Genomic DNA, 25,969 nt, shown 5'->3' on the forward strand with positions numbered 1-25,969 from the left:
AGCTGCTTCTGTTTCTAATAGAAGAACGTACATTTTTAATTGTGTTGCAACTGAAAGGCGGAATACATTTAAATAATAAGGACCTCAGACTCATGGTGTAAGTTGCATATCAGTGCGTTTCCGAGAAGGCATTGCAGGAGAGAGGTGTTGAGACTGTAAGCAAGGCAACAGCTGCGTCGCCAGTGTACGCCGCCATGAGACCAAAGGTAGAGAGAGGCTTTTATTATTCTGCTTGCTGTCATTTGCCAAATCAATGATCTGTGTCCGAGTGATCGATGAAAGGGCTTATGAAAATTGAACAGGCTAATGGGGCGGTCACCAGCGTTCGTAATGCTAAAACCCTTCAAGCTATTACTGCTACATTGGTTAATAGTCTCTGCATATGTTCCCTTTTAGCTCCTATAGAGTAACATAAAGCTATAAAGCAGCACAGAAACTAGGCAGGTCAGGGTGCTGAAAGAAACATCAAGTATCTGGGAGAAGGAGCCAGCATGTGGTAGCAAGATACAAACCCTGAGTTGCGAAGCAAGAGGAAACACTGAACATGATTCACGCAGCGAGCATCCATGAAAAGCTTCAAAGCTTTCTAAGTGTTTTATTTATACGGGTGAAACGGCTGTTGCTTGCCTATTGTGAGATTCGGAAATCAGGTGAATAAAACTTAGGGGCCCTGTATTAGGTTTCCTTTTAACATCTGATTTTAAATTCTAAAATGAAGCTTTGATGCCTAAAATGAGACGTAGAACTGATAAACAGAAGACAGCTCCTGGTTTCTCCTATAAGGAAGCTCTGGTACTCCACTTTTCACAGATGCATGATATGTAAATTCTAATAAGCAGGATTAGAAGTATTTATGTAACATAAACTGCAAGTGATGTTTTTCTTTCACATTTAATTCCTTGTAGGTATCATTGTCTGGTCTAACTCCTGGGTTGCCCAGGAGATTTTTCATGCAAATAAGAGTCAGAATGAGAGTGACCGATTGACTATGTACCCTGTCAGTCCAAAAGGGAAACACGGTACTATGTGTCACAGTCACAGTCCTGTGGGTGTGGTTACTGCCTGGACTGATGGGAGGTTAATGATGCTCCTACTCCTGTTTTGGCAGTGTCCATTCTTTTTCAGGGCACTTCAAGGTGCACAGTGTGACACATGGTGATGAGATGGAAAAGATATTCACAGACATGTAAATACTAGAAGGATTACAAAACCGTTCTGGTGTAATCCATTCAAATTCCAATGCATGCTGCACTAATGCATCGAAAAAGATAAAGGGGGGCAGATTCTGTGGCTTTTACTGACTACCCACCATACTACAAGGGTGTATCTTGTTCAGTTGAATTAATTTGTGACCAGCAATTTCATTCACTGTTACAGAAGATGCTGGTTTATTTTGCTCTTGGTTCTTTACTAACAATTCATTAGATCATGATCTGTGTCTTCTGTGATGAACACACCTTTGTTTTGGGATTTGTTTACTCTGAAAACCTATAACCCATGTCTGCCTGTATCTGCCGTTGAATCCTGCGGCAGTGTGGGAAGACTCCGTATTTGACAGGATGTGATTATTTCACTGTAAACGTTTGAGAAGAAGAAAATCCGTAAGGCTCTGTACTGTCTTTTTCTTTACATTTTCGAATGTGAGTGTTTATTTATCCAGCACCATCTGTTCAAAGCTTTGCAGAAGGAAGTTTTATCTGGAGAGTGACACAAGGCAGGGAAGGAGTGGGGCTGTGGACACCTCAGTGAAGATGACAACCCTGAGACTGAGCAGACAGGTGGTTCACAACTGTGCTTCTGTAATTCATTAGCAGAAACCCTATAGGAGTAAAATCTGTTACAAAAGTCAATTACAGGCATTCGAACATGGCTTTCTGATCTTCTTTCCACTGGAAGATCAAGACGGAAACATGCTTGTCTTAGTTCATACTCCATACGACATCAGTCTAGCACACAAAACCACCCCGCAGTCCCGCACCGCTGCCATTGTTCGCGTGAGCGCTCAGTCGTGGAAGTGGAGCCAGTCCCCTGGAGGGGGTGGGATTCCGCAGGAAAGGGGTGAGGTCCGCAGCAGCCAGGCCCGTGAGCGGCGAGAGCAAAACAGTCTGAAAGCCGAGACAAACGTCCAAAATATCCCTGCCCAGTCTTCACCTGTGACACACTTTCGTTGCTGCTGTTGCCTTGCCCTTTGTCTACAGATGTTGTGTGAGAGTGAAGAGAGAGGAACATGAGCAGAAATGGCTGTTTGCCCTTTCACAAGCCCCCCAGATATAATTTTTAACATTAGGGCTGCTTTTGTTTCTTAATTTTGCTGTGCTTCCGCGTCTCTCATAGTTTACGACTTGTACAAAGCCCTCTCTTAGCCCTGGCTCCTTCAGGGTCCATCAGCTTCCCAAATCCCAGTCAGAATCCCGTCCTGGATGTGCCCTGCCATGTATTCCTGTCCTTCGCGCTCAGAAACTGAGGGATAGCTGAACTGCTCTGAAGCAGGCAGAGTATTCTAAAAATATTTCTCTTCCCTCCAGCAAATAATTGCAGTACATCATTTTTTCATTTAACCTCTGTGAGGTTTGCTCAATTAGTCACTTTAACAAAACGCCTGACACACTGCTCTGCAATCACCTTTGTGGTCAATTCTGGATCAAGCCCAACTCGACCACGCTTGGAGGTGCTTTGTCTGCTTGACTGTGTGTTTTTCTTCCCGTGCTTCGGTGTGGACCCTCTGGAGCCAGTCTCCTGCTCCAAGCCGATCTCTGCCCCGGCTGCTCGAGGAAAAGGTCAAGTTCATCCACTCCGGTGTTTCTCAGGAGGCCGCAGTGTGCGAGTGAGTGTGAGAGCTTGTACAATAAATCAGATCTGCTCTGCGCCCGGGGCTCTGACAGACCCTTCAGTATGCAGTGTTGCCCACCTGCACAAGCTCCTGGTTTCCCTTGTTGTGTCTCGGTGGTGGTGTGTTGCAAATGCGCGGTATGTGACGGTTTAAACACATTCACAGACGTGCTGAAAGGGATTTCATTAATAAACTGGGCTTGTTACAGCTAAAAGTCTTTCAATGCTTGAATAAAGGAAGACATCAAAAAAGAATCCCTATTGTAGTGTGCAATTAAAGGTAACAAAAGGCTGAGCGTGAGGAGATTTTTTTTCGAAGAAGGCTCGTTTGATAAACATTGACTGCAAGGCTTTGATGTCTTGTGTGGGGAAAAACAGTGGCTCTCCAGCGATTGTGGACGAACTTGGAAATGAAATGGTTCTTTGCGAGGGGTTAATTATAGAGCTGTCTGGAATCCAGGATTTCTTCAAGTTCTGTGTATGAACGGTAATAAAGGGATGATCCGTAGAGTCTGTATTCTGTAGCAGCAGGTTGTGTTAGAGCCTTTGAAAATGCACTAAAAGCTTTTTTCTTATGTTTTCTGTTGAGAAATGAAGACACTATCACCTATGGCTAGGTTTGTTTTTAAAGTGACGTTGTACATGGTAATCTGAAATATTGAGGCTTTATTTAATTGTGGAGTAGGTGTGTATGACAGTATTTTAATGCAAAGGGGTCTTGATTCCAGGGCTGGAGTCTGCCCCAGAAATCCAGCTTTTTTATGTCCAACCAGCACTTAACTAAATGCAATTTTGTCTTATGCTGCCTTTGCAAAATCATGCTGCAGATTTCATACTCTGCTGGAAATGCGTATTTTATAATGACACCATAAAGAAGTTTTGATGGGATAATGGTTTTATCTGGCTGGTGAATTTGGAAAACCAGAGATGCCATGTTTTAGTTGAAGGTGGTGTTTGTCTTTTTATTACTTATTTACATTTTTGCAGTCTGTTTCCTGTCTCAATGTTTAACAAATTACATTTGTGCTTTCTGTGGCAAATGCTTTTCTCAGCCGAGTGTAGTTACTGTCCCACCTCTACCAGGACACTCTCTATGCGCTTGATAGTGAAGTCTCTAGTTCCTTCTGAGCCACAGCCTGCCTTTCCACATTGCCTTGCAAAACTATTACCTTCCTGTGGTGTTCCCTGCTGGGACATTACAATATGATGCATGCACATTTTTTAACTTAACATTCAAATAAAAAAAAAAATCAAACTAAATAAGATCTTCTAAGATTAAGATAAGTTATAGTAAATGTCAGCAAAAGAAGAGGAAATATGTTGATTGCATCAGTATTCTGACCCGTGAGCTCAGTAATTGGTAGCAGCACCTTTGGCAGCAATTACAGCCGCAAGGTTTCTTGGGTAACTTTCTACCAGCTTTGCACACCAGTAGATCTCTTTAAAGTTACTCAGAAATCACTTATGGACTTTCTACAGATTCTCAGAAGGATTAAAGCCAGGACTCTGACTGGGCCACTCAAGGACATTCACTTTCTTATTCTTAAATCATTCCTGAACTACTACTCCATTGTAGCTCTGACTTGTGCTTTGGGTCATTTCCTGCTGAAAGATGAATTTCTGTCTTAGTTTTAGGTCTGAAGCAGGTTTTTGAGAGCAATGATGGAGTTCTTGGCTCCATCTGTGTTCCCCTCGGTCTTAACAGGCTCCTCAGCCCCTGTAGAAGGCTGCCGCCACCATGCTGGACACTAGGGGCAGCATTGACTGAGGGCATCACTAGGTGGGGTTTGTATCACATGTAGCGCTTTGCCTGTAGAACTAAAAGTTAAAATTTTATCTTGTTTGAGCATAAAACCATTTGCCATACATTTGAAGGATCACTTAGGTGCTGTGTTGTAAATCTTGTGTGGGATTTGATATGTTTGGTTTTTTTCAATTTAACACAAGCCCGTTTGTGGAATGTCAACAGGATACTGTCGGCTCGTGGACATTTTTTCCCATCCCAGCCACTGAACTGTCCAGCTCTTTCCAAGTCACTGTGAGACTCACATTCATATCCCTAACCAGTGTCCTCATTGCCCAGCTGCTCAGTTTGCAAGGACAGTCTGATCTAGAGAGTGTCTGAGTGCCTTCCACTTCTTACTGGTTAACTATTCCATGCTCAGAGATATACTGTACTAAGAGTCTTGAAATGTTTTTATACAGTTTTCCTGTATTCCTGTATTTCTTACCAGTCTGAGGGACATTACTGGGATGAATGTACTGTACTTAGGTGTATTTATTCTGAAATCATGTGCACTACTGTAATTGCACAGAGATGAAGACTACTCAAATAATTGTGTGCCTCATTAATGTAATTTTATGCAACTGAATTAATTTAGGTTTGCCCCAATAAAGGGTTTGAATACTTATGTAATCATGACTTTTCCAGTTTTCTTTCATATTATTAATCTACTTCTTTCTTTTTGTTTTTTGCTTTGAATTAGAAGAGTAGGTTATGCAAATAACAAATATTAATTGGTACTTCAAAGTGTCATGGCTGCAATTATTAGAGCAACTAAATTTGAAAACTGCAAGGATCTGGATACTTTTGCAAAGTATTGCCTGTGACATGCTCACCACAAACTGCCACCTATGCAAAATAGTGCTGGCTGTGGGGCTTTTAAAGCACTCTTAAAGAGGTAAATTAACATAGAAAATTAACCCTGAAGCGCCTGGTTTTGGGAGAGGTAGTCTTGTGGTTCTGTTTTTGTAGAAGATTCCTTTCAGAGATTCACGGGCTTCTAAAGTGATCTGTTGTCTTTTATTGGAGGTCCCAAGGGTACTCATGTTTTTCGTTCATAAAATGTAAGATCAGATCCATCCTAGTGTCTTGGATGACTTGTCAGTTCGCAAAGGTTGTGTGGACCACCTATACATTTTGTTTCTCAACACACAAGAAAGGTTACGAACAGGAGGCCATGTAACTATTTAGCCTGTTTGTTGTTTAGTAGCTAATCGACCCAAGAATCTTCTCCAGGCAATGCTTTAAAGAATCCAGGGTTTTCTGATTCAGCATACTCCTGCAGTAGAAAAGCACCTCTAACTAACAGTTTTAAATACACTTCCACTTTCCACTTCTGACCTCTAGTTTGTGGTTCACTGTTGATACTGAGCTAGTCCAACAGACTGTCCTTGTCCTTGAGGATTTTAAATACTCTCATCAGGGCACCCTATGGTCCCTTCTGATCAAAAATGGTTCACTTCTCTTAGCCTTTCAATGTAGGACGTTCCTTTTAGTCCAGGAATGTGGTTGCTCTTCTCTGGACTGATTCCAGAGTGATAATATCTTTTTTCATTGCCATGTTCTGTTTTTTTACTTTCTTACTATTAAGTACTGCATATGTTGTTTGGAGACTTGCAGCTGTTCAATCCAGCTGTGGCCTTTCTTTCTCAGTGTCCTACCATGTCAGTGCATTTGAGTGAGCAGATCAGCATCAGAGCCTGCAGAATCCTTTCTCTAGTTGTGTGATAATCATTTCTTTACAGCAGTGGCAAAAGCAGTTTTCAATAAAAGCTGTTTCTTTTCTGCAGTGAAAGAATTTTTATTAATAAAAATAGATTTCTTATCTCTATTTTTTCATTTGCTATTTATAACATTTTTGGCAGGCTAAGCAATTAAATTGTTTTCCGACATCAGCAATATTATTTTTTAATATCGCAACATTAACAGTATTTTTATATCTACTCCATTAATTGTTTTACGCACAGTGCAGAATGCATTAAGCAGTGAAGGGTAATGTTAAAAAGTGCATAGTCTTGAAGAATAAGGGGGAAAAGATTTCAGCTATTAAACAGGGTCACACCCAGCACCCTTTAATGAAACCACTAAGTGCCAAATTAATTGACAATGGAATCTGAGACAGTCTTGCTGTCAGAATGCACCACTAGTTATTTCCAAAACATTGCAAGATTAAGACCTTCCCACTGTAGATCAGAAAGTGTCCCCTCTTAATGAAGCAATTATCCTGAGAATAAAAATAGTATCTAGCAGCCAGCTGGTCACAATTTATAACTGTGACAGAGAGGAGATCAGAGACGAGTCGTCCCAATGGAATCTCTGCAAAGACCCAGTTCATCCCACTGACACATCACTTCAATTTTATGCTGCATTTCTATCTGCATTTAGAAACTCATCTTATCAACATCATCTCTGCTGAGTCTGATCGGGTGTCCTGTTTCCAAGAGCTGGGGAGGATTTCTGTCTGCCTGTGGATGTGTGCAATAATGTTAACAAGTCGCCTGTGGTTTTCCAGATTGCAAAGGAACATATATAAAGACAATATAATGCATATCGCTTCATGCTGAGCTGAAACTATCATTAATTAGAGACCCTCACATTATTGTCCCAGCTGAGAAAATTGCTTTGGAGGCAGTTAAAAACATAACACAATACATAACACATTATAACACAAGGTGAATTCATTAACAACTTAGAAGCTTTAGGTAGAAAGACAGTTAAAGAAAGAAGCTGGGTCATCATTGTGTGAGATAGATGCATGCATGATGAAATACATCAATTGTTGCCCAAATGAAGCAGGTTAATATTTGCTCTAGCCTGGTCATAGTGAGAGTTTTTTATTTATTTTATTTATTTATATACACAGAGGGGCATACATGCAACAGCTGAGTATTGGGCAATGTATATGTATCTATCTATCTTTATTTTATGTGTACAATTTTCCAATTTGGTGATAGGAGTTTAAAAAATGTCCCTGTATATACAGTACAATCAAAAAGGAAATAATACATTTTTTATTTGCATCATATTAGTTTTCTTTTTTTGACATGCATGAATTACCAGAAACAAAGTTGTCAATCATTATATAACATCAAGTATTACACATATAAATAAGTGTAAAATCTGAAAAAATAATACATTTAAAAACAAACAGTTCATAAGCTACTGCTTTGTTACACAATATCCAGGGAAATAGCTGAGATCGGGATGTCGGTGCTTTACATGTTCAAACACCTGTGAATTGCTTTCATTTCACTGTAGGGAGATTCATATCATCACAACTTGATGTTATAGTTTTTGTGTTCATTTTCAGTCTACTTATCCTGGTGAGAGTTGCGGTATCTAATGACACAATGTTTAATATTCATTAATATTTTATTTTTCTAATACTTGTTTATTTAAACAACATGGAAAAAGTAGTTTTGTTGCATAAATAAAAAATAAACACCTCTGTTAAATAATATGTACACACAGCTAATGCTCCTAAAGCTGTTACTATCTGATTTTGCAGGGAATAAAAGTCTCACCCATCCTAAAGACCTTTAATGGTGACCCCAAAATATTAGCTGTCTCTACAGGTAATGATTGTGAGGCAATTTCCAGGGACTTCCCAATCTGAAAATATGGATGTTAACCTCGGTGGCACTTGGCTGCTGTGCTAATTGCACTAACATATTTCTAAAAGCCATTTTAACACCATCAGTGACTTAATGCACTAATAGCACATGGGGATTCTGACCTGCCTCTTGCTCTTGACTATCGCGTATCATGAAGGCATCTCCCTCTCTCGTTTTCTGCATTCTGCAGCTGCAGCCCTTTTGCAATCAGTTAATAGCCCGTTTTTTTTTGCATACATTTTGCATCCTAATTGCCGTTCTTTACCCAGCTATAATTTAATAACACGGCTTAAGGCTAGACACAGACAGGCCCCCGGTGCTCCCATGCTCTCGAGCTCTTCATTGTTGGCTTTTTTTACACATCCCTGCTAATGACATGCCTGCTAGTGTCAACAGAGCCATTGAAGCACCACTGGGTCACATCATGATAGGTATGAGAAGGGCTGTGAGGAGCGGGGGGGCAAACCTCCTTTTCTTGTTTTTTTTCAGTCTCTCTCCTTCAGATGGAGCTGAAAGGTTTGATAGTTGCTGGTTGTTCAGGGAGAAAAGAGAGGCCCTGAACTCCGCTTCTTTCAGTCTTGAAGGGATTTCAAAAAGAAGGTGAAGGAGACCTTCTTTCACACAGAAAAAAAGCACACATGCTTTTGCGGTGCCCAGCTTTCCCTCTTTATTCCTATTCACCAGCACAGTGGCTGTGCGAGGAAAAAAACACAGAAGTAGAAGAAGAAAAAAGGCAATTAGAATTCAAAATGTATGCAAAACAGCTGTTAACTGATTGTGAAGGGGGTGCAGCTGTACACTGCAGAGAGAGGAGAGAGACAAGAAGCCCAGGAGAAAGGCACAGGGGAAAGGGGCAAAACAGGTTAAGAAGCAGAAGAGTTGTTAGGGACTCAATGGGATCACAGCAAGGGCTCCTATTTATTTATTTATGCATCGCCCACTCCATACAAGAAAGGTCTTGTCTCCTGTGGGTGATATATTGTAATGAATTTAGCAGCAATGCACTCCTCTAAAAGCTCATAGTAACTTAAGCCTTTTTATGAAATTAAAAAAGGGATGCCTAAGGCATGCTAGGAACAGTAAAGAGGTTTGCACACACACACAAAAGAGAATGTGAAAGCCCTCAGACTCTGCACAATAGGTCCCCCAGAAACACCTCCCCCAGCTGGGCTCACAAAGATCATCAAGTGATCCCGACAGAAAGCGCCAGAGACTTTCCACACAAAGAAATAGGCAAATATTTTAATTCATATTTCTGTTTTCTTGCAAACAAGATCACTTGAGGTAAAGCTTTATGTTCCAGAACATCTTGAATTTTGGTTAAAAGTACTATTAGCACCTGTTCTAGTAGGGGTGCTATGATGATGTTTTATGCTTGTCACTGTTTTGATATTGGTGAACTCGCATCTTTCCTTTGTCTCTTCAGTGAAACGCAATCGCTAGGTGCAGTAAAGACCAAGTTCCCGTTGAAGTGCACAGCTTCTTGTACGTACCTGAAAATCAAGGTCCAGAACCCAGAACCCGCTCTGAGTGCCATTGTCTGCTGCAGTTATTTGTGTCTTCGTTCTGTTAGATGTGCTTACTGCAGTAGGAGTGGACCTGGGCTCAGAAGCACGCCTTACCTACAGCACTAAGAGTGCCTTTCCTCTGGGCAGTGCAAATTATCTTGAAATCTTACTAAAAAGCCGGGTTGTCAAGTAGCACTACATCCAAACCATTCCTTTGCTGGATTTTCACACAGCCATCTCTTTTATTGCTTAATTAACTCAGATTGGAAGGTCAGCTATGTGACTGCCTCTAATGATTGTGTAATGGCTGTGTAGGTAGAGTAATTAATTCATGGTGCGCATCCAATTTTTCCCTGTTTTTAATAGAAGGGTGTTTTATTACCTTCTTTCTGCTTGGCATGATTGCCAGTGAAATCCCTGTTTTAAGCAGGCTCTTGAAAAGTACGCGCCTGAGATCCTAGGAGCTGCAGAGAGATCCAAACCTGATGAAAGCCGTGACCCCCGGTTCATGCGTCAGCATTAGCCCTGCGGTTCACTAGGGAGGTTCAGAGTTTATCGTGAGGCGGATGGGGGTCCACATCAGGACCGTACATAGCCATGTTTTTAGAGAGGGCTTGACAGCAGGCAGTGATTTCTGATTTCTGATTTCATGCTACTTGAAAAATTGAAAACCATCGCAAAACAGACCAAGTGCAAACTACCCCCTCAGATGTGTTTTCTTTCCGTGGGGCCAAAAGGCTGAGATGAGTGAGTGCGTACCAGCTCAGCCTGTTGTGTCTTGAACTTGTATTTGTGCAGCAATTTAAACCACATTTCACAATCCATGTGATGTAAGACCTATAGTGAGGTTATCTTCACTTTAATGGTTTTAATAGATTATCTCACGTGTCTGGTATGTATTAGTTTTAATATCCATCACTGAAATTCCATGGGACCTGCATGCAGCCTGCCTTCCACCCCTATGTACTTTTTACTCATCTGTCATGGTGTTTTGTACATCTGCTTTTTGACACAAAGACTTGCTTTTAATGAGATTGACTAGGTAATGAAGCCGAGACCTTTATTAAAAATAACCAACCTTCACATCTATGAAGCTCTAACTTTTGCTGATGATTCCCTAAAAGACCTCTAACAGTACAAACCGCTGCAACGTGAACTGTCCAGAAGCGAGGAGAGGCGATCAGACAAAGGCGGTGCATTTACAATAAGTGTGTGTGTCTGCTGGTCCAGGCCTGGAGAGGAGGCTAAAAGGTTTTTTGCTAATGTCACAGGAAGCTTAGACTGTCATCTTGTTAAGTTTGGAGATGTTATGGATGTTTAAGACCACCCTTTAAATCACAAACCCTAATTGATTTATTATAGCTCCCCATTACCTTGCACTTACTTGAAAGCAACAATAAATCTTTCCTGCACACAAGCACCTAATGCATAGTCTCCTGGTAATTGCAGGTGCCATTTCAGCAGGCTTACTTATACATATGGACCCACCATATTTTGCAAACAGAGGAACTTACTTAGTCTGTCATTGACAAAGCAGGTGTTTTTTTTGCCTAGATAGATCGCACAATTTGTAATTGTGAGTATTGTTACAGGTGTTTTCTTACCATCAAGTTTTGTGAGCACTGGCTCATTCCCTCACTTTGTGCTTGTGAATATGGATTGCTCTTCAGAGCAGACAATTTGCTTTATTCTTCATTATTTATGACAGGAGGAACAAGCTGTGATTCACTAACAAGTGCAAAGAATGCGGTTAATAGCCATGCATCTGGGAAGAGAAGGCCATTAACAAAGATGGCAAACTTCGCTGCGTCTTTCAGCATTCATTACTCAGGTGCCACACCAGCGTATTTATTAAATTCCCATGGAAGTTTTAGGATTTATTATGATGCTTGAATTTTGTATCCAGAGGTGCTGTTTCATAATGTGTTTGCCGATTAGCATAAAACCCGTTCGCTGGAGGAAATGGTGCAAAAAGCCTTTCTGAGGGGGTAAACGATCCGCCAGATCTAGAATTAAACTGGTAAATGTTGCTTTGCTCTTCATTTTTTTAAATGTTATTAGTGTCACGGACAGCCTCTGGTTGTTCTCTCAATATTTGTCATTTTGTGAGATTCTGTGCCAAACGCAGACCAAACTGTACCCATCGGCATACAGCTTATACCAGGTGAACCTGGGAGGTTTTGTGGCTGTCCTAACTGCAGTTCTGTGACAGTCACTGTCACTATTACAGCAGCACACTGGCAGATCACAAGAACACAGTGCTGGCATTAGACGGAGAATTCTTCTAGTGCCTTTGTTCCTGGAAACCTGTAAAACTGTTGGCTTGCTGGGCCGCCTGCTATACTCTCCTTACCCACCCCTAATATCACAAGAGTGTGGTACCTGCGAGAAACTGCTGGTGGTATTGCACAGTCTCACGTTTGGAAGTTTGTAACAGTGGTGACAGCTAAGCTTTTAGCACTAAATTGTAGCTGTACATAACTCTCCTTTTAATACAAAATCAGCGTGCATACTGTACACATTTATCAGCATGTTTTTTTTAAACCATAAAAAGAACTGACTGTGAATCATTTCATGTTTGTATAGATTTGTCTTGGTTTATTTATAAATAATTCATTTCTATTTTGTTTATCGTATTAAAATCAATATTTGCACAACTCGGTTTTCACCTATTTATTGTCCTAGTTTTACATTGTTTTTTAAAATATTTTCTGGAAAAATCAAGGCATGGTAGTTCTAAACTATTTTTAATAATTTTAAATATAAAATTTGTAGAATTATGCATGAACACAGGAGTAACAATGCATTCATTATGCTTTCAGAATGCAGTTACATTCCGGTGAAAAGTGAAATTGAAAAAGAATTTCATTAGGGAAACTGTTAGTTCTAGAGGAGCTAACCGCGGGCCTGAGCGTATACAGTGAGAGCCACTCAGGGCAAATTCAAACACCGCAATCTGTACTCGCTTCTTAACAAAAGCAGGCTAATTTACTTGTATTTTACAAAGCAGCCTTTGACAGGCAACAGAACCTGTCATCAATCTTGCTATGCCGGTAGAATTTCCTTTAAACAGAGCTCTTGGCTGGTGGCTGGCCTCTAGTGGTCTCTTAAGTAAATTTCAGAGTATCTTTTTTCACCCCCGAGTCCCGCTCTGTTATTTAAATGAAATTCAATGCTCTCTTTGCTACCGTGGAGTCGAGCTACTGCTACCCCGAACGCAGTGAGCCGCTGGACCGCTTTCTGGTGAATTTCCGCTTCGATGTCACTGGATTTACTGCTTCAGTTCGAACATATGTACAGCGGTTTTAGTGTGAAAAACTCTTTTGTCACCGTTTCCAATGTGAGATTCCTCAGGTGTATATAGACTATTCCTTATGTAATTGAAATGGGACGAAAAACAATTGTGGTTATGTAAATCGTTTCATTACCGGGCACAGTTTTCACCTTTTGCACAGCGGATGACAATACTTGGTCTTAACAGATTACTTAAAAAATAAATATGGTAATTCACAACACTGGAAATGCATGTTAACAATAGCTCGAACCTCAAAGTCTCAAAGTATGGCAGAAATGTTCTGTGGACACGCCAGTGTATGCTCGCGTTTCAGTGGGGCTCCATGTGCTGTTTGAAGCGAGAAGTTAGTTTAAAACCGCAGCAGAGAGCCCGGCCCGGGTGCGATTTGCAGGTATGCAGGGCTTAGACGGGTCGTCCCTGAGCTCCGACACGTCGGTTCTGCGCGTATATAAACGGACGTCCCAAGGAAGAGGCAGCATTTGAACTACGAAGGCTTAAAAAAAGATCTCCGACCACAGGTTTCCGTTTCAAGAGTAGCACACTGGAGCATAGATGTAACCGTTTTTTTTTTTAATATCCCTTGTTTCACTGTTCAGTTTGTCACCGACTCGAAGGGTCCTCGCGTGTCTTGGAGGGCAAGAGCGCTCTCTTGGAGGGAGACGCCCCAGACAGCCCGGGGCGTCTCAGGTCTGAGGAGACATTAAAAACAGCCGAAACGAAGGAGACGTGCCGATGCGGGCATATAACACTGGCAGCAGTAGAGCAGAATTAAAAGGGGGGGGGAAATAAAAACTTGAGTCTCTGGCAGAAAACATTGACTAGGCGGTGAAGTGATCAAAATCTGCATCCCCCTTCCCTGTTGCGTGGTCTTCTAAGTTACTGGGCTTCCTAGAAATTGGAGGCGACATTGGTCCTTCATTCGTATTCAGGACACAGTAGCAGTGTGGGGTCGGCCTACCGGGGGCGTGTCGCCCGAGCAGGTGCTCGCTGTCCCGGCCCCCGGAGGCAGGGCGCCCCGCCTCCCAGCCGGGCAGCCGGCTCAGAGTGGCCTGGCCCCGCAGCGTCTCGGAGCAACAAAGTGTCTGTAGCCCGGCGCCGGGGGACGATGGATATTTGTCTCACACACGTTTAATCGGAAAAGAGTAGGATTTTATTCTGGTCTGAGGTGAGTAGATGGGTTCGTTAACGCGCCGATTGAGATCGCTAGCCTTTAAAAAAAAACAAAACAGCAGCAGCCCGGGTTTTGTTTAAGAATAACTCTGAGAGTAGTGGAAAGTAGTAACTTGGAGAATCACTACCGCGGCGGCTAAACTGCAGCTTCCCGGCAGCCAGGAGCCAGACTTCACGCCTCATCTGCGCTTGGTGAAGGGAGGCTGTAGCTGTCCCGGTTTGGGTGAGTGCGAGGGAGACGACAAATAAGCTAATTGATCGTTACAAGGTGATGTTTTTTTTTCTTTAAAAAAATGGCAGGGCAGATGTAGAGTCTTGTGGTTTGATTTTAAGTTAGTTCTGCTTCGCGGCCGGATGGGTTTTCGTGTTTTCTGCGTCGGAGTTGGAAGGGACGCGTCCTGGAGGGACCGTGGGGGGGGAACAAAAGACGGAGATCGATGCGGATACACGGCCGTGCCGGCCTGTGGGAGGCAACTGCTTTAATAGACAAAAGTCACCGGTTACATCTTGAGGTTTTCTGTGAGTTCAACGCGCCTGTGCTGCCGTTGGTGGTTGCTGGAGCTCCGCAGGACACCCCCTGCGCGTCGAACCTGTTTGCTGTGTTGCTCACCGCCGAAGAAACGGGGTTGTCCTGAAACGCACAGCCCTGTTAGGGGACTTGTCATCCAGTGTGACTGCCTGTCACATGAACTTCAAAAGTATGTATTATTTCGCTAATGAGTAAACGGCTCAGGCATTCATGAGCTACTTGCTATCTTTCAGCTGTCAGACTCGTTCTTTATGTGGTTCCGTCGCTCTTTGTCATTAAATAATGACTCGACTGACGTCGCGTTTGTTTTTCTTGCGGCTCACGGGGGGTGGGGGTTCTGTGAGCTGCTCCGGGAAGTTTTGCCCATTTCCGTGGTGCTGTTAATGACATCTGCGCTCAGGGTGCGCTCCTGTGCGCAGAGGCGGCAGGTGGGTGGCGCTGCCTCCTGCCATGTGCCCGTGTTTACTAGCGTGTCCACCGCTGCCCTGTGGCAAGAGCTCAAGCTGCAGACCGTGCAGCTGCTGCTGTCGGGGTAACAAAGTACACTTTTAACTGCCGTCTTCTCCAAACACACTGCAGCCTTGTAAACCCAAGGCCCTCGCCCGGTGTTTGTGATTCTGCGCGAGGTTATCAGGAGACCAGGAAAGCGTGATATATTTGACACCGGAGGATAAAACCGTTCCTTAACCCGACCACCCCAACCAGTACTAATAGCGAAATAATATTTTAACTTCGTTTTGATTCTTATCTCTAAGTGTATGTGCGAGTGAAAACTCCAAAGCTACTTTAACTCATCTTTCCATGAAAACGTATTTTAAAACTTCTCAACGCGTTTTCATCATAAGTAAGATAAGGGTGCAGTGGGCGTTTGTTAGAAACAAAACGTTTTCTTGTCGTCCAAAGTGCTGTTAGGTACTGATGGTTTGTCTCAGAATTTGTCCTGGATACACTTGTACATTTTCAGTTTAATTATTCGTTAAAATGATCGCATTAAAGCTTGAAACATTAAAACAAATGGTTTACTTTTGTAAAGAAGTAATCGTTTGCATTTCCTCGTAATCCTAGAACCAGCAGAGACTGTTTTGAATAAAACAACCTTTATCCTTCCTGATAGTTTGCATTTTGTTTACATAGGTTTGTGTGGAGATCACTATCCTCCCTGATTTCAAATGTATACTAATACGTTTTTGTTTTATGCAGAAAGACTTTGTAGTACAGAAGGAATAAACCATGAAGTCAAACTGTACTGCTATTAAATTCATTGAGTGACAGGTTTTGTTTTGAGTAGGCCCAAGTACTTGGATAAGTTTGTCACTCTAGTTCCCCAAACCCTTGTCTTTTACAATCTTTAAGCCAGTTTTGCAGAACAACTTAAAGTACAGCGATGGGAAGCAGGGCCTTTACACTAAGGGTTATATCACAATTGTAAATTTAAAAAGATGGATTTGACAGCATTGCGCATGCAAGTCTTGGAACGTCAAAACTGATCACTGGATGGTTCTCTCAGTTTTCTTAGCTAAAATGTCTTAGAATGTTTCCACGGGATTCGCTTTGTGTCAACATCTCCCATCTGCTTTGCTGATCGTAAAGAAACAGGGGAAACACCACAGCCTTTCTGAGAAGAGTGTGTAAGCACTGGAAAAGTCCAGTGTTATAAACTGTAAGAGGCAGGTCACTCAGATCAACTTTCTGAGGCAGCTTTGTCTGCAGTTTTCAGTCGGCTACTTTTGCACTTCTGGTTCTGAAATTAACATTCCTGTTTTTTCTCTGTTTTTGAGTCACACAGGTTACAGTGGAGGGGTGTTAATGCAGAGCAGAAGGAAACAGGAAAGCCTAGGTTAATGAGGTTTTGCAGTACACAGTAGTGAAAGATCTGTGATGAGACATGTCAGCAAGTTACTTGTTAACAAATGGAAGTAATGGTGGAGACACTAGAAACTGTCAGAAGGGCCAAGGAGCTGCATTTCTAAAGGGTTCTGCGAGGTTGTTAACTACCCTCTCTGCCTGAAAAGTGTGTCTTTTCTGTTGGGAACAAGTTGGAGTTATCTCTTCATGCAAACACCAGAAAATGTAAATATTTTCACACTGTAAAAAGATAATGGCATGTACTGAATGTTGCTGATAAGATCTGATAGGTGTGTGTGTGTGCAAGATGTTTATGCATTCAGACATGCAAGGTGGATCCGGCTCTAAAAGGTGTGGAAACTGGAAAAACCATTAAGGGAACAGATGCCGTTTGCACATGGTGCTGCTAGTTATGTCTTTGAAACAGAATTACCAGGCATCATAACTGTGTTCACTTCTTACGCGATGGGTATGTATAACACTGTGGCTGCGTTTGTGGTTAAAAAACTGCTGCACTTGTTTGAGGGTTATATTTTAAGCTTTGAAGTAGATTTTGAATTGTCATGCACCACTCGTTTAATTTTATTCTCAAATTCTGCGATGCGGCACAGAAGTGCTCCGCTGTTTCATAAATATTTCTTCAGATACGTTTCTTGACGAACGTGATGGAAACCGTAACCTTTTTAATGGCTGATGGGGATTGTAATGTTAGCCGTTCTGCAGCGGATTTGAAATAAAACTAAGTTGCACTGAAACAGGCAGTAGTTGCAGCTAATTTATTTTGGTAACAAATGCAGTTAGGCTTATGCCTTGGAGGGCAAGTGTACAGGCCAGCTTTATCTCACATGTGAGCGGATGATTGAATTGGCAAGCCTAATGTAACAGGTTGAGATGAGCCAGTGATGGCAGCAGTATAATGGAGGACTGAGTACACCCCTAGGGCAAACAGTCCATTCACTCTTAATTCTGCTTGGCCTGTTTTACACAAAAGTACCTTCAACATTTATTGCTGTTACACAGCACACGCCTCACAGAAGGCCAAGCAGGCCATAACTATTATAAAAACCTTTTACTGTCTTAATGACTCTCAATTATACGGTCTCCCGATCACAGCGAATGATTCGGCTCTGAGCCCGTTGGGAGGGTCACTCATTTCTGGCCTTGTACATTCTTTTTTTTTTTAAAGGCAAGTGTCAAAGAAAGAGGTGGAAGAAAAGAAAAGGCGTTCCCTTAAAGACATGATGAAATTTAAAGTCTAGGGTTTAAAGGGTAAAAGGTTTAGACTTTAGCTAATGGAAGGTGACTAAAAGGTCCTTCCATACTGCAGTGTTTACTGAAATGTCACTGTGTCACCCTGCGTATGACTACATGCTTTCATTTTAATTGAGCACTTTAAGTTACATAAATAACCATAAAATGTGCTGTAACTCACAGCTATATTTGTAGCACTAACATGCAAGTCCCCATTTATATGTTCAGATGGATTTTACCAGAGCTTGGAACAGAGGTGTAGGCTTGTCGGCCTGCATGTTTTATCAATGATGCAGAGGGCTTTCACCCCTGAATATGGGATCTCTGTTCTATTATACAATTTAAAAGTAATGAGTATTACAAAGGAAGTCATATTGTGCAAATTGATACAATTTTTCTTGTCAGAAACCCAGACAGAAATAATAAAGGCTAATGAATATTGTGTTTTATATGTTGTGCAGTTGCCAGTTACCTAGACTGTCATGTTATTTTATTTTTTGCATCAAGTCATTCTGTCCCTTGGAAGATAAGGCAGGCAATTTCCTGGAGTCAGTATTCCTAATGTGCCTCTCGGATTTTCACATTACAGTGGTTTCATCTGTATTCACTGCTGGAAATAAAAAGGGCCTGTCTCCCAGACTCTTTGAACATGATCCCTTTGGCAGATGGGGAGCAAACTGTGGCTTGGAGCCTCTTCCTTTTGCTGCTGGACCGGAGGTCTGAAGGTTACATCGCTGCTTCTGGCAGGAACCTGTAACGAGTTGACAAAGGCTCAGCACCCACAGTAGTCGAACGCTGTCCGCAGTGAGAGTGTAAACAGTCAAGAGTCTGGCAGCACTCGCTCTGCACACAATAGGCAGCCTCTGTTCGCAAGCAGCAGCAGCTAAAGAGCTCTGCAGCCCTGACCTTGATCCTTGCTGTGTGCAAGCAAATGAGAAATGTGAATAGCAGCAAGTAGGTGTGCTTGTCAGGTACAGAGGTTTATTGAAATATGCATTAACGGCGACGTGCTTTGCTGAATCGACAAGTGGCTGTATCATTATCAGAGTTCCAGAGGTGTGAAAAAAAGGAACATTATTCAATGTTTGCCCGCAAAAACTGATAAGCACTTAAAACATAATGCAGTCTGCTTGGAGATAGAGAGCAGAAAAAAAACATCACATAAAGTTAATTCAGCCGCATGGCTGTGAGAGGTCATGAAGTTTCGCTGTTCTTTATTTTTGAATTGAAGCTGAGTCTACTGCATCTTGTCAGTTCTAGTGGTAAAAAAAGCATCAGGAACCTTTGGATTGTGGATGGAGGCCTGCAGGTTAGCCTGTTCATTAGTAACTCAGAGCAGCCATGGTTATCTTAGGAACATTTACCTTGTTTTGGAGCGGCATGGTTGATTAGCTTTAATTAAAAGCATGAGCAATCAGGTGCCTTAACATTGTTATGTAGAGGATTCAACCCCCCCCTCCCCTGTGGTTTTAAATATTTCCTAGAAATATTTACCTTTAAAAGGAGGGAGGTTTCAGATCAATTAACAGCAAATTAAGAGTAATTATTCCCCTGTTGTTGTTGTTTTTCTTTTAACATAAATGATAGGAATTCTATAGTATTACTTTCGTTTTCTTTGTTTTGAGCCCTTAATCCTCAGGCAGGCAACCAAACGCCCCTGGTTTCCTGTGAGGTCCGTGGGGACGCCACACGGCTCCGGCCTGCTGTTCCGGTTGTCTTTGCCGCTGGGCTGTACAGGTTACCTTGCAGCTCAGATCTTGCTCAGGGCAAAGCCTGGCCTCCCTGAGCCACTGCGAAGGCACTTCGTATAGTGTCTCTGCGAGGCGCCATTCTTCTGATATGGCATTACAAAGGCCGATGGGCGCTCAGGTGTTTAAACCTGGATGCAGCACTTTTTTCCTGCAGCTCAGCAGTGACAAGGCAGAGGTGATGCTTCTGGGGCCACCCTAATACTGGGCAACATTGATGCTTTTATCATGGTCATTGATGGCTTATGATGGCTTTTTTTATCTATCAAGAAAAACTGCAATTTCCCTCACGGGATTAATAAAATATCTGTTTTAGAGATTAGGCGAGCTATCCAGGTGAAAAAAGTTTTCTCCACAATGGTTTCTCATTTGAGCCTCAAGTTAGAAATATTATAGACAAGTCCCTCCATTGCTTGCTTGCCTGTTTACAACACATTTTGTCCTCATCAGGTTCTGAGGTCCTTATTGTTTCCAGATTGGACTATTGTCATACTTTGCTTGCTGGCACCTTTGAGCGCTCTGTAAACGGATTTCTACGTCAGCACCCAGTGGCTGGAATATGAATCCGATCTCAATCCCCTCATGAATATATGATATGATATGTATCACTCCTGTCATAGCCCCACTAGTTCCCAGTGTCACATAGGATTAACTTCACAATCCCTCTTCTCATATATGAAGCATTGAACAATCAGGCATCTTCCTACCTCCTCAGGGTGCGGAGGTCCATCCTCAAGACAAGAAGGCCTTACGTTAGGCAATTAGGGAAGCCCTTTCTACAGGAGTGGCTTAAACTGTGAAACACTCATTGAAATGTGAATTCTTCAGGAGTGTCTCTACCCCAGTAGCACTAATATAAAACTGTCCCTAGTGACTTGGGTGCGCCGAGATCAGCAATGCTGAAGGCATAAGAGAGCTGGGGGTGCTGCCGGTGGTGGGAGGGGCGATGTTTACAGGCTGATATCGAGTGTCTGCTTTTGTTCTGACTCTCACAGCGCTCGCAAGGCTTTGGTTTTCTTCCGCTGCTCTTCTGGTTTGGGTTTTGTGTCTTTCGGGGCAGAGAAGAGGAGAAGCCTGAGACGGGCTTGGGGCCGGGCAGCAGGCTGGGCAGCGTGGGGACAAAGCCTTTATTATAGCACTGCAGCCGGCTCGGCATCAGCTGAATGTCATATGGTGTCAAGTGCTGGTGTGTGTGTGCGTGCGTTTGTGTTTGTGCGAAGAGTGGGCTGTTGTGTTAAATATACCGGATGCCAGTCCCCGCAGAGAGTAAGGCTTTGATTAAACCAATAGCACTACTTAAAATACCACACACGTATCAGCTTATTTCTCATTCCTATCCAAACCGGTCTGTGGTTTTTGGTATATCTTCTTTGCAGCTTAAGTTCTACTTTCTGGAAACAGCCAGCAGTTAGTCTGAGCTCTTTTTGAGAAAAAAAGGAACAAAAAATGTTTTCTTCTTTCTTGTAGCAAAGGCTTCCTATAGTTGATGCCTCCATAACATTAAACTTTAACAATGTCTTTTAAATCCATAAAGCCATCTGTGATTCTTCAGAAATAATCTGTACTAAGTATCTTGCAAAATGCTGCAGAAACTTCCATTATAGGGAGCTTTGGATTGGAACAGAAGTAGCTACAAATAAGAAAGGAGCTAAACTAATGCGCCTGTGTTTTTTTAGCATGTCAGTCTGTTGTTAAGGGGCTAGAGGTGTGAATAGTCACCAGTTGCTAACTATAGAAGTCATAGATGGCCGTGGAGGTGTGACCCCCCCCTTCCTGCAGTGTAATTACCCCAGTGTAGCTCTTCTGCCCTCCCTCCTCACTCTGCCCCCCTCCACTGCCTCTTTCGCTCTGCTCTCTCACTAGGACCTGGTGCTCAGAAATCAGCCAGGCTATTAGCTTGTAATTAGAGCGCGCGGCAGTGGCAGGCGGGAGCTACAAAGTCGAAGGGCTGCCAGGGGATGGGGACTGGTAATTAGCAAACCGCAGGAAGCATCAGAGCTGTGATTAGTAACGGCTCTTGAACCATTAATGTGGAAGGCAGGCAGGGTGTTGGGGAACAGACAGAGAGAGGGCGCAGTGGGGGGGTAGTCGAAAACACTGGCGGATTGGATAGAGCAGCACCACACGTTTCCTGTGAGGTTCTGCGGCGGCACAGCCCCTTGTTTCCTGGCAGTGCTCAGTCCAGATTTGCAATTGATTAGCAATTGGCTGCCATCAAGCAATGTAGCCCCCTCCTCAGAAAAAAGGAACAAGAACGCTCAACCCTCATTAGAGAGGCTTCCTAGGCACCACATTATGTGCAATGGAAAGAAGCCCAGATCTTGAGTCTAAAAAGGCCAATAAAATCAACCAGTAAATGTGTTCAGATGGTGTGTGGCTTAAATATCATGGTTGTGGTTCTGGAGGATGCCATTTATTTCACTGAGGTTAGTTATTAAAAAACTCTCCTTTTATACAGTCCGTTTTATCGGTGCTGTAAATAACTGCATTTCATTGGCAAGGCATCTGATCACATAGGATTAAACTGGTTATCTTGCTACAGCAGCTCCTACAACAGACAACGCTGCAGAGGGAGACGAAAGATGCGCTGAATCGCAGCGCCTTCTACGGTTAGTTTTTGATAGGAAGCTGGCATTGTTGAGTTAAGTGTTCATTTTAAAGGTCTCTGAAACAGGCAGAATGGACTTTGTCCGAGTGGTAGGCTAAGTGTTGTGCTGTGTGTACGGACAGGCCATGTCCTTCCTGGGGGCGAGTACGCGTGTGTGCCAGATCGCAGGAGGAGGCTCGCTTGATGAGCCACGGGGGTGCAGCTCTAGGCTGGGGGCTGCAGATGAGTCTTCCAGGTCCCAAGCAGGTGCGGCCACTGCCAGCAGCCCGCAGCCAGATCAGGTCGAGCCAGACCAGGCCTGGAGGGGTGGGGGTTGACTGGCAGGTTCAAGCTCTCAGCCTTGACCAGGTTCCTCTCCGCTCTGCACTGTCAGTGCACCAGCTGGCCAGGGGCGTGCCCTGCCCTGGGGAGAGGGCTCCGCTGCGGAGCTGGGCACCGAGCAGCGTGGCCTGGCTATGTGGCGGCTGGAGGCCTTGAGAGGCATCGGTTTCATTTTGCTTGATGTCGTTTTCATAGCCATGGAAAATGGACATGTCTGGGTGTATATCCGGGTCTTCTGACGCAGGTTTGGGTTCCACAAATATCACATGAATGTGCTGTTCATTGGACACTTTCACAAAAGCAGCAAAAAGAGAACAAATAAAAAGTATCATTAAATTAAAGGGGTTTGCTTTTGGAAAACCTAACTGTTGTAGCAACAGTGTTCCTCGCTTTGAAGAGCCTGTTTATTAAAAGTGTATGACTTTCTGGGGTGCACACCTCATTTCTTGTACTGTCCTTGTAGAATAAGACAAGTAAATGTGCGCTTTGAAATCCAATAGTTTGGTGGCTCACGATATTAAAAACACAACACAAACAGCAAGCCCGTTATAATGGATCTCCTGCTGTTAAAAGCAAGAATCAAAAAGATTGCTAGTTTTCAGAGTTCAGCTTATCTTCACCAAGGGCAAGTTCAAGACCAGTCATCTAAATTGCGTGTCTCATAGTAGGGAAAAAAAAGAAAATGTCTGTCTTTACCACAGTAAAATTGCTTTGAAAACGGGGTCAGCAGAAGCTTGATGTTGGTGTCATGCTGTCTGTAAAATCGATTCTTCCTCAGACTGCTATAGTTTAATAATGGAGCTTAAAACGTCTGCCTTTGGCTTAATAATGTGGACAGGGAGATGCTGCAGACAGGGAAATGCTGTATGTCTGCAGCATCACATATGAAAAAACCCTTCGTGGCTGAATCGAACTTCTTCTTGGTGTATAGTGTGTTTTCCAAGGTGTGATCGCATGTGATTTGTAAATGCATGAAATTAAAAATGGACCTTAATGCTCAAGCAGCAGTTTTAAATTACTCAGAGGACACCTGGTTTGAAACCCCCTGGAAAGGGGATCTCATTAAATCCCAATCACAATCAGAGCTCTGGAATCGAGTTGGACATTTGTACCTTTTCGAGGAAATAACTACAGGGATGTAGCAGGTTTTGTTCCAGATGTCATCTCATTACTCACTTTGAGGAGCAAGCAGGCTGCACTTGTTGTGTATCAGGCAGGCATAAACACACACACACACACACACACACGGCTGGCTCAGAGAGGTGTGTGGGGCAGGTCATCTGTCAAACCGCGCTGCTAAGCTTTACTGCGGCGCTCTTGTCCTAATGAACCCAGAGGGCACGCTGTTCGCTGTGCACCCCCATGCCGGAGTCTCTTCTCTCCCCAATTAAATAAAGAGTGTATACAATAAAATCTAGACCACTCATCCATCATAGCCCGTACACTGAGGATTTTATTCCCAGTTGTTAGCATAATGAATTTACATGAGCTGATAATGTAGACAAGTATTCAGTCAATTGCCACAGCAGTAGACTCCAATCAATATGTGCTTAATGGCGGGGCAGTGTGGAGATGGCAGGGCTCCTGGCCCGGGGCAGTTGGGGTGGGTGAGGTGAGGAAGCCAACACGTTCTTCACTGTGCTGCCAGTCCACTGCGGTCAGACGGGCTGACCTTTTACAGAGCAGCCATGCTCTGTGTCCCCATACCATATGTGGGATGCTGGCCTGGTGTAGGTGCCCCAGTCTAATACAAGCTAAAGCCCGGGGGGGTGTATTGGGGTGTTTGTGTTTAAATGCACAGTGGCGTACGCTGTAGCTGTTTGGAAATGAAGCTGGGTGCTTGTGGACAGGAGCCGCAGGGTCTGGGGTCAGGACCCCAGCGCGAGGCGGGTCGTGTTGCCTCAAGCCCACCAGCAGTGAGGTTCCGGTCCAGAAAGTTTGTGTTTTGGAAAAGGGAGCAGGTGTTGTGTTCTTATTTTGTGGAAAGAATCACCTTTTCAGTGAGTGCTTGAGAGAGGAGCCTGAATAACTTCCTTATTGTTTAATAAGCCAAGCCCGTGACTGCTATTTCAGTGATTTGCTACAGGCTTGTGCGAGACTCTTTACTCAGAGCGAAAGTGAAGGAAAGTGCTCACCACCGCATTCTGAACACCAGTGCTTCCGTAATCAAACGGATTCTTTGCTGCATCAGGTTTGGTTATTCATGCAGTGATTGCAAAAATGTTGCATTTCCACCTTTTGTGCAATTAGAATTAAACGTATCCTTTTAATTTATGCTCTTATTAGTTAGACTGTCAGCTCGTGACTGGATTCTTGTTGCTTTTCTATCATTTACGTGTAAGGTTGCCTTGAAGTGAAGTGCATTGTGTGATCTGCTTATCAGGTTTGGCTACAGGTAAGAACATGAGGAACCGGTTGGTGCAGCTCCTGATGCCAGTGCAGGTCCAGAGGCAGTGAGCCCTGTACTGTAGCCCCCACAGAGCCCAGTGTCCCATTATCTTCAGTGAGGGGAAGAGGGAGGCTGTGGTGCCAGATTCAGCCAGCTGCTCCACACTGACCCCATCTGGGAAGATCACAGTCAGCAGCAGGGGGTCTCCACCTAAGGCTGCTTCTGCGTACAATAATAGGGGAGCACTCGAGAGCCTGCAATGCTAGGACAGCATGAGCTGGCCAATACTGTGGATTCCCCCTGCAAAGGAGAATGACTCCAGTCTAATTTCAGTCATGGAGTTGTGCTAATTATAGGCGGCTGGTAATTACAGTGTCGTGCATGCTGTTATTTATGGCACTTGTCCCCCAGCAGTGTGGAAATTCACTGGTCAGAGGTGTAGGGGGGTGGGGTGAGGGGTTATAATTAAATCCGTTGATCAAGTTTCCTGTGACATCATGGACAGAATTAGGATCATATGCTTGTCAGTATCTTTCCCAGCGCCCCCCCATAAACAAAAAGGGCTTGTGAAGAGCCGAGCCGCGCAGCTCCTGCAGAACTGTGCTTTATTGCCTTGTTAATCGTGCGGCCAGACGCACTGTGGCAAAACATTCCTGCTGATCGCTGTCAGACGTCCATGGGCTCCGTTCCTGCATGCGCAGCGGCGGCCTTCTCCTGGAAGCTCTCGGGCTGTTGGGCTCCCGTTTCCTCACGTACCCGAGCCACGGCCTCCCCTTCCCCGCCATCCCGACCGGAACCCGGAGCGCAGGGCCTCAGGGCTGCCCCTGGCCCCGCTGGGCGCGGGGGCGTCTCAGTCTGGCCCTGCTGTCTCCTTCCTCGGCTGGAGTGGGTGTCGTCAGCTGGGCTCCAGCTGGTTTTTTCCTTTCCCCGCCAGTGGGAGCTCAGCGTCCAGATGAACAGCCTCCGCCTGTCGCCAGTTTTGGCTGAGGACGCCGAATCAAGTAATGGAAAGAAAAATGTGGAACTTGGTTTGCAATTTGATAGGTGCCAGAAATGAAACTGCCACAAACACTGAGGAA

The 25,969-nt window shown here is 43.7% G+C and overlaps 1 protein-coding gene across 3 annotated transcripts in view; it reads left to right on the forward strand.

The window, feature by feature from the left end:
• The window catches only part of gse1b (Gse1 coiled-coil protein b), a 266,120-nt gene that overhangs the window by 204,111 nt on the left and 36,040 nt on the right, over positions 1-25,969 (forward strand). The window contains exon 1 of one of the 3 annotated variants that reach the window (XM_088938667.1): positions 175-206. The exons of 1 other annotated variant lie outside the window; for it this stretch is intronic. The gene's annotated coding sequence lies outside the window, so the exon portion shown is untranslated. Of the gene's footprint in view, positions 1-174; positions 207-14,091; positions 14,195-25,969 lie in introns of those variants that run through there. One more of the 3 variants, XM_088938666.1, reaches the window with a different exon arrangement.

This window comes from Atractosteus spatula, chromosome 21 (genome assembly GCF_055471065.1).
Source record: "Atractosteus spatula isolate fAtrSpa1 chromosome 21, fAtrSpa1.hap1, whole genome shotgun sequence".
NCBI classification, from domain to species: Eukaryota; Metazoa; Chordata; class Actinopteri; order Semionotiformes; family Lepisosteidae; genus Atractosteus; species Atractosteus spatula.